Source organism: Neomonachus schauinslandi, chromosome 5, assembly GCF_002201575.2.
Source record: "Neomonachus schauinslandi chromosome 5, ASM220157v2, whole genome shotgun sequence".
Classification (NCBI taxonomy): domain Eukaryota; kingdom Metazoa; phylum Chordata; class Mammalia; order Carnivora; family Phocidae; genus Neomonachus; species Neomonachus schauinslandi.
The window spans coordinates 161051397-161060034 of record NC_058407.1 but is presented as its reverse complement, the minus strand read 5'-3'; the positions used below and the strand labels follow the sequence as shown (position 1 = coordinate 161060034).

The window sequence follows — 8638 nt, the reverse complement described above, 5'->3', positions numbered from 1 at the left end:
AAATACAAATCAAAACTACAGAGAGGTATCAACCTCACACCTGTCAGCATGGCTAAAATCAACACACAAGAGGGCTCCTGGGTGGCTCAGATGGTTAAGCGTCTGCCTTCGGCTCAGGTCATGATCCCAGGGTCCTGGGATCGAGTCCCGCATCGGGCTCCCTGCTTAGCGGGAAGCCTGCTTCTCCCTCTGCTTCTCTCTCTCTCTCTCTCTCTCTGTCTCTCATGAATAAATAAATAAAATCTTTAAAAAAAAAGTTAAAAAAAAATGAAGAGCTTGATATTTTAACCATTAAAAAAAAAAATCAACACACAAGAAACAGGTATGGGCGAGGATGTGGCAATGCAGACTGGGGCAGCCACTCTGGAAAATAATATGGAGGTTCCTCAGAAAGTTAAAAATAGAACTACCTTATAATCCAGCAATTGCACTACTAGGTATTTACCCAAAAAATACAAAAATACTAATTCAAAGGGATAAATGCACCCCGATGTTTACAGCAGCATTATCTATAATAGCCAAGTTATGTAGAGCCCAAATGTCCATCATCTGATTAATGCATAAAGAAGATGTGGTATATATATGCAATGGAATATTACTCAGCCATACAAAAGAATGAAATCTTGTTCTTTGTAATGACATGGATGGAGCTAGAGAGTATTATGCTAAGCGAAATAAGTCAGTCAGAGAAAGACAAATACCATATGATTTCACTCATATGTGGAACTTAAGAAACAAAACAAACAAGTAAAGGGAAAAGATGAGAGAGACAAAGCAAGAAACAGCCTCTTAATAATAGAGAACAAACTGATGGGTTACCAGAGGGTAGGTGGCTGGGTGGATGGGTTAAAAGGTGATGGAGATTAAGGAGTACACTTGTTGTGAGGAGCACAGGGTGATGTATGGAAGAGTTGAATTACTATATTGTATACCTGCAACTAATATAACACTGTATGGAATTAAAATAAAACTAACTGGAATTAAAATAAACACTTACAAAGAGGGGCGCCTGGGTGGCTCAGTCATTAAGCATCTGCCTTCGACTCAGGTCACCTGGGATGGAGCCCTGCATCAGGCTCCCTGCTCAGTGGGAAGCCTGCTTCTCCCTCTCCCACTCCCCCTGCTTGTATTCCCTCTCTCACTGTCTCTCTGTCAAATAAATAAATAAAATCTTAAAAAAAAACTTACAAAGAAAGAAAAATATCAGCCTTTATTCATATTGGCCTTTGAAAAAAAATGTCTAGCTATGCTAGACAGACTTCTCTCAGCCAGAGTCTTCACCTTTGGTGGGTCTTTTATACTGGATAGTGAGTCTTCTCCTCTCTAACTGAGTCTTTCAGTTGTGGGTTTTCCATTGGATGGTGACTAACGGATCCAATCAAAACCCAAAAAAGGCTGATGATGGAAATCAGAGAGAGTAATAAAGACCCCCAAAATGAGAGAGTAGCTGGCTGGATACTAGAATTCCTGACAAGAAGTCTCCCAGTCTTCAGGTTGCCCAGCTTTTCCTTGTAACCTGAAAAGCTATATGGCATCAGTCCCTCAAAAAGAGAGCACAGCCTTCTCCCATCACCAAACAATTCTCCATGTGGGGGAGGGGAACAAGAACATATCAGAAGCCAGGATCTACACAAACAACTATGCACATGCTGTAAGGGAAGTGTTATTACTTGCCTTTCACAGATGAGAAAGCTGAGACTCAGAAAGAATAAACAGAAGTGGTAGAATCCAGATGTACGCAGTTAACACCTTGAGTTATAAGCACAGTATCTGTTTTTATATCATTCTCCTGCATCACACTGTGAACTAGTTGAGATCAAGACCAGTCCTACTAAACTTTGTGCTTCCAACTCCTGGCACAAAGCCTAGCACATAGTAGGCTCCCACTAAAGGCTGAATCAATTAGTCGATAACTCAATAACTAATTGACATGAGTTAATAATCATATATCCCAGATAGATACAATATTATATAATCCCACCCAACACATACATCCAAACTCTAATAACCCTTGGGAATTGTCTCCTGGCTCTGCTGCAGCTTCTGAAGAATACTGGGATCCCATGGAGCAGTCTACAGACTCTTGGTAGAAGAAAATGCATTATCAAGAATGTCAGTCCATGGTACTGGGACTTGCAACTTCATTTCAATGCATTGCATGCCTAAATTACTCAGGTCATGGAATAGTTAAGCAGATTTCTTTTTACTTAAAATTATCCCTCCCTCCACTCCCCCCCACACTCTAGAGTCCATCAAAATTGTTGTATATAATTTGAATCTTTACGGATTGTACCCAGGGAAAAGTATGATTTTTTTTAGGTCCCAAGAAGCAAAGTGTTTCATGGCCACCTGATGTGTTGTGTTTTGTGCCTTTGCTGGAAACCAGTAAGCCCACTGTTCCTTAGTGTTGGCTCAGGTCCCAGTGCTCCTCTGTATCAGAACTGATAGGCTCTATTCCTTCACCATGGCCAAGCACTCCCAGAGTGCACCATTTTATATATTATAAGTCATGAATATTTTAAACTGAGTGCCTGTTGCTATAAAGGCCCAGTAAGTACATTTATAATTTTCCTGTTTTCGTGACTTTTGAAGAAACCAAAACCACAAATAAAAACTGTTTTATTTGGGGCGCCTGGGTGGCTCAGTCGTTAAGTGTCTGCCTTTGGCTCAGGTCATGATCCCAGGGTCCTGGGATCGAGTCCCGCATCGGGCTCCCTGCTCGGTGGGAAGCTTGCTTCTCCCTCTCCCACTCCCCCTGCTTGTGTTCCTGCTCTTGCTGTCTCTCTCTCTGTCAAATAAATAAATAAAATCTTTTTTTAAAAAAACTTATTTTGTTTTGCTTTATGATCAGTTACTTTTTTAAAAAAAGATTTTATTTATTTATTTATTTACTTATTTATTTATTTAGAGAGCACGAGCAGGGGGAGGGGCAGAGGAAGAGAGAGAATCTCAAGCAGGTCTGCACTGAGCAGACAAAGTCTGCCACAGGGCTCCATTTCACAACCCTGAGGTCATGACCTGAGCCAAAATTAAGAGTCAGATGTTTAACCCACTGAGCCACCCAGGCACCCCTATGATCAGCTACTCTTAAAAATAAAAATTGAGGGGTGCCTGGGTGGCTCAGTTGGTTAAGCGACTGCCTTCGGCTCAGGTTATGATCCTGGAGTCCCGGGATTGAGTCCTGCATCGGACTCCCTGCTCATCAGGGAGTCTGCCTCTCTCTCTGACCCTCCCCCCTCTCATGCTCTCTCTCTCTCTGTCTCATTCTCTCTCTCAAATAAATAAATAAAATCTTTAAAAATAAAAATAAAAATAAATAATAAAATAAAAATAAAAATTGATACCTCTGCACTAATTTATTACCTCATGATTTATTAGAAAGTATTATCCCATATATTGGTTTATTTGGCCCTCGGAATAACCTGGGAAGTGTTATTATCTCCATTTTACAAGTGAGAAGTCAAAGTTGAAAGAGGTTTTATATCTTGCCCAAGGTCACACAGCTAATAACTGGCAAAGCCAGGACTAAAATCCAGGTCTCTGAATAGCAAATAGCATTCTCTTTACATTGGAAAGAACCTTAGTGATATTTAATTCGGAGCCCAAATGAGAAACTGTAGCTCGGAGAGGCTGAATGACCTTCTCCAGCTCATCTGTCTGGCAGATTTGTTCACAGCAGAGGGAGACTATTCAATCTCCCTTCTTCACGCTACCTTAAGGATCTGCCATGTTCGAAATCACACATATACCTAGAGGCACAGAAATGACTTGTATTATTAATCATTTAGTGATTAGGCTGAGTGAACTGAAAAATACTGGTCACATTCCTTTATCACAGACTTCCAAGGGATTCTCCAAATATCTCAGCTGCGCTAAAATATTGTACCGGAGAATGCTTTAAAAACGGGCTGAAACCATTTCTAGATGGTGCTGTGATATTTTTTGCGGTGCTCAAGTAGTATGTACTTTTCTGTAATTCGGACAGTGAAATTGATGCAATGGGAATTTTGTGACTGGTATGCCCGGTGCCGAAGTAGAAATGCCCTCAGCGAGCAAAATCCACGGACACTGAGGAAAGGAGGGCCCAAAAGAAACTTCTTTGATAGAAATACAAGGAGTATTATTTTGACGTATGCTATGGAAATTCAAGAAACATCATATTACTCCATTTGTTCTAAACGTTCACTGAAGCCCTTACTTTGTGCCGGTCCCTTTAAGGGTATCAGATAAATCCCATTTGTCCCTGTTGCTCCCTGTCTTGAGTCATACAACGATGTAGGATTATTTGGCAGGGCTTTGGGCCACATGGCTCCCCAGCCACCACACCGTTCAGCTTCTACAGCACCCAGCCCCCTGCCAGCTCCCTGGGCGGGCTGGACTTTCTCAGGAGTCACGTGGCAGTAAATCACAGGTCCCAGACCCTCACTGAATCCAACCCCAGAGGCCATCCCCAGTACTCCAACTCTTGAGGTTGCCATTCCACTTCCTCCATCCTCAGTACAATCTCTTTGTTTTTTGTTTTGTTTTGTTTTGTTTTTAAAGATTTTATTTTATTTATTTGAGAGAGAGAGAGCACGAGAGGGGGTACGGTCAGAGGGAGAAGCAGACCCCATGCCGGGCAGGGAGCCCCATGCGGGACTCAATCCTGGGACTCCGGGATCATGACCTGAGCCAAAGGCAGTCGCTTAACCAACTGAGCCACCCAGGCACCCTTCAATACAGTCTCTTTGAACTGATTTGTACTCTCCCAAACAAAAGCCTTATGGGGTAGGGGAGCAAGGTGAGAGTTAATGGCAAGATTTTTTTTTTAAAGATTTTATTTATTTATTTGAGAGAGAGAATGAGATAGAGAGAGCATGAGAGTGGGGAGGGTCAGAGGGAGAAGCAGACTCCCTGCTGAGTGGGGAGCCCAATGCGGGACTCGATCCCAGGACTCCAGGATCAAGACCTGAGCCTAAGGCAGTCGCCTAACCAACTGAGCCACCCAGGAGCCCCATTGGCAAGATTTTAAAAATACTGTCTCTGTGATGAGGCAACTTTGGGATTCGAACCTAGAGTAGTTTCTTGGTATTCACAGGTCCAGTCCTGAGACCTTCACAAATCCCCAAATTCATGAATATTACTTCAGTGTAGTTTAGTTGAAAATTTTAAAGTTATCCTTCAGACTCTTAATGATTCCTATAGATACAGGATTTGAAAGTCAGTTATAAAATAGTCTTCTGGCTGAAAAATGAGTAGATGCCTCTTAGCTTTTCCTAAATTTCAGTGTCCAGATCTAGCACTAACTTTCATTTCAGGCCATTTTTCATTAAGAAATATGTTTTGATACTGGGAGGCTCATACCTGAATCTGGGTCTGGCTGTGGCCAGCAAGTCCTGGGCTGAGGCAGGACCTGCGAGGTCTCACGCTATGCAGACAAGTGGAACTCAACCATAAGCAGAACATGGGAACTCAGTTTGTATGAATTACAATGAACACCTCAGGAGGCAATAACGGATGGCTTAGAAATTATGATTTCATCTCCAAGTCTACACAGTGAATTAATGTGCCCAATTTGTTTGGATATGTTGAAGAACACCATGACTGCAAAGGAGTGTTTACATCGTTTTCGTGCAGACTGCACTATTACAGCCCTTGGAAATGGCAATAAAGATTGTCCTGGAGCGCCTGGGTGGTGCAGTTGGTTGAGTGTCCGACTCTTGGTTTTGGCTCAGGTCTTGATCTCAGGGTCATGAGATCGAGCCCCAAGTCAGGCTCTGTGCTCAGCATGGAGTCTGCTTGGGATTCTCTCTCTCCTTCTCCCTCTGTCCCTCCCTGCTCATGCTCTCTCTAAAATAAATAAATCAATAAATCTTTAAAACAAACGAAGAATATCCTACCTGTCGGAAAAAGCTAGTTTCTGAAAGATCACTAAGGCCAGACCCAAACTTCAATGCACTCATCAGCAAAATTTATCCAAGTTGTGATCAGTATGAAGTTCATCAAGAGAGAGTACTAGCCAGGATCAACAAGCACGATAATCAGCAAGCACTCAGTGAGAGCATTGAGGAAGGACTACAGATTACAGTGAGGCAAGAAACAGCAGATTGAAAATGGAAGTGGAGCAGAAGACAGTGGAGACAGTTCCCACTGTGGTAGGACCTAGTACCAAACGGACCAAAACATCTGATGATTCCTGGCGCGAGCTTGATAACAGCAATGCAACCGTGGCAATTGATCCAGTACTGGATGGTGCTAGTGAAACTGACTAAGGATTCAGGCGTCATCCCACACTCACAGAAAAAGATGATAGCACACAGACAAGATTATGCTGCTGTTGATCCCTTATCCAAGTTCCTGGCTGTGAGGTCAGCTTCAGAAGAACTTCGGAGCAAAGGAAAACCAAACCAGATGAACCTCGATACAGCCAGTGGGAAGCAGTAATATACCGTTTACATAACAACAGCCAGTGGGCAGTTCACTGTATTAAATGGCTCCTTTTCTTTGGAATTGGTCCATGAGTAATACTGGAAAGTGCACAAACCCATGGAACTTTATTATGCACCCACAAAGGAGCACAAATGAGCTTTTACTAAAACCATGTCTGAGAATTAACTTTTTTATAGCCTATTTCCTTAATATTAAAGATGTAATGTCTTTACTTTTATGGATAGAATCTTGGATACATGGTTTGGTTTGCTTTCTGAGCCAGGCTCATTTACACTATTAGAATATTTTCCCCTTAATTTAATATTTCCTTTTTGGAAGGAACTGTAATTATTTGGTACTTTTTCTTTCCTTTTAAAAATACATTTAAGTTGTATGATTTCACAAACTATGATTCCATTTGGCACACCCTTTTGACCCAGCAATTTTTCATAGTTCTGTATTCTTTTTCTTTTTTTTTTTCAAGATTTCATTTTTAAGTAATCTCTACATCCAACGTGGGGCTTGAACTCACAACCCTGAGATCAAGAGTCACATGCTCTGCCAACTGAGCCAGCCAGGCACCCCCATAGTTCTGTATTCTTAAGTGAAGATTCAGTTGGCTATCCTTTTTCCTCCCCTCAAAAGTTTTCTAGGCCTACAGAATGTTAAATAATACGTATTTTGACTTTTTTTTCCTGGAGTCTTATATATTTATAGTTTCCTATGTAAGCTGTAGTATCTTCATGAAGACCAAGGCTCAAATTCAGTGTGCCTAAAAAACCATTCTCAAATTATTATTATTTTCATGGTATTTTCTTCCGTAATATCTCATTTTTTAAAAATGATTCTTTATGAACTTAATGTCCATTTGTCACACAGTGTTATTTTTTTTCCATTTTTTCCCTCGAATTTTGGAATTTCTGATCCTGGGAAAAAGAAAACAAACAAAATGTCAAGTTCTAGGAAAACTTGGTTCCCTACAGATTTCACTAAAGAAAGAAAAATTAAATTGGTCTTCTGTAGTCTTCAAGTATATATATATATATTTTTAAGATTTTATTTATTTATTTGAAAGCGATAGAGAGAGTGAGTGTGCACACAGAGGGAGAGGGAGAAGCAGACTCCCGCTGAGCTGGGATCCCAACGTGGGACTCCATCCCAGGACCCTGGGATCATGACCTGAGCCAAAGGCAGACGTTTAGCTGACTGAGCCACCCAGGAGGCTTTTTTTGTTTTTTTTAAAAGCTTTACTGTCACTTCAGTTCCTTTATTATGTATGTTTGATGTTTTTTCCTATTAAAATATGGAAATATTTTGCACTTTAGCCTTGACAAAAAGTACAAGATATGTTCAAAGCTTCCCTAATTCTTTTCTTATTGGTAACCACATAAGTTTCAAGAATAACATGACACATGGAACTAGCAACTGGGCGGGGGGGGGGTGGTTTGCTTCTGTTTGAAAAGTGTGTTCAGCATTTGAGCGGTCCTGTAAGTTTATAAATTTGGTGCTCAGCTAATCACACTCTAGAGAAGCAAGTTAATGCAGCTTGAGCCTTGCCCTAGTGAAAGATAATGCTGTAGAAGAATGTCAGCAAGTGGAGTCAGTTTACTCTTCTTAATTTAGTTTTATTGAGGAACAGTGTTGGGCGTTTGGTGCCAGAAGGCTTTATGAAGACAGATCAGAAAGAAAATTGACTTGTGTATTATTTTTCATCATTGTCTTGATTCCAAGTTTATATTATCACAGTATTTACACATACTTGTTTGCATTGAGAAATTAACCCTAAAGGGTGTTTTTTGTTTGTTTGCTTTTTTGCCAGCGGTGAGTAGTCCTCCAGTACCATTATAATTAAATAACCTGACCAGTCATTGTAAATATTTATATGTCATTTGTTTACAGACTGGGGCCGGCTTGATGTTTTAAATCTTCAGCCCGATATGAAAACTAAAAGGCTCATTAAATTTCTACCATTTTATTGAAAATATTTAAAATCTGTTTTTTACAATTTTATTGGTAATCTGTGCCATGAAATTTGATGACCACCAAAAATCAAGGGAAATTTCGTACTCAACTCCTTTTTCGGTATAATGTTAAGTTGTATAGTTTTTTTTTTTTAAGATTTTATTTATTTATTTGACAGAGAGAGCAAGAGAGCACAAGCTGGTGGAACAGCAGGAGGGTGAGGGAGAAGCAGACTCCCTGCCAAGCAGGGAGCCCAATGCGGGCCTCG

At 40.8% G+C, this 8638-nt stretch overlaps 1 pseudogene; it reads left to right on the top strand.

Moving 5' to 3' along the window:
* The first annotated feature begins 5409 nt into the window (after window positions 1-5409).
* Window positions 5410-6564, top strand: LOC110589930 (annotated as a pseudogene).
* The last annotated feature ends 2074 nt before the right edge of the window (window positions 6565-8638 follow it).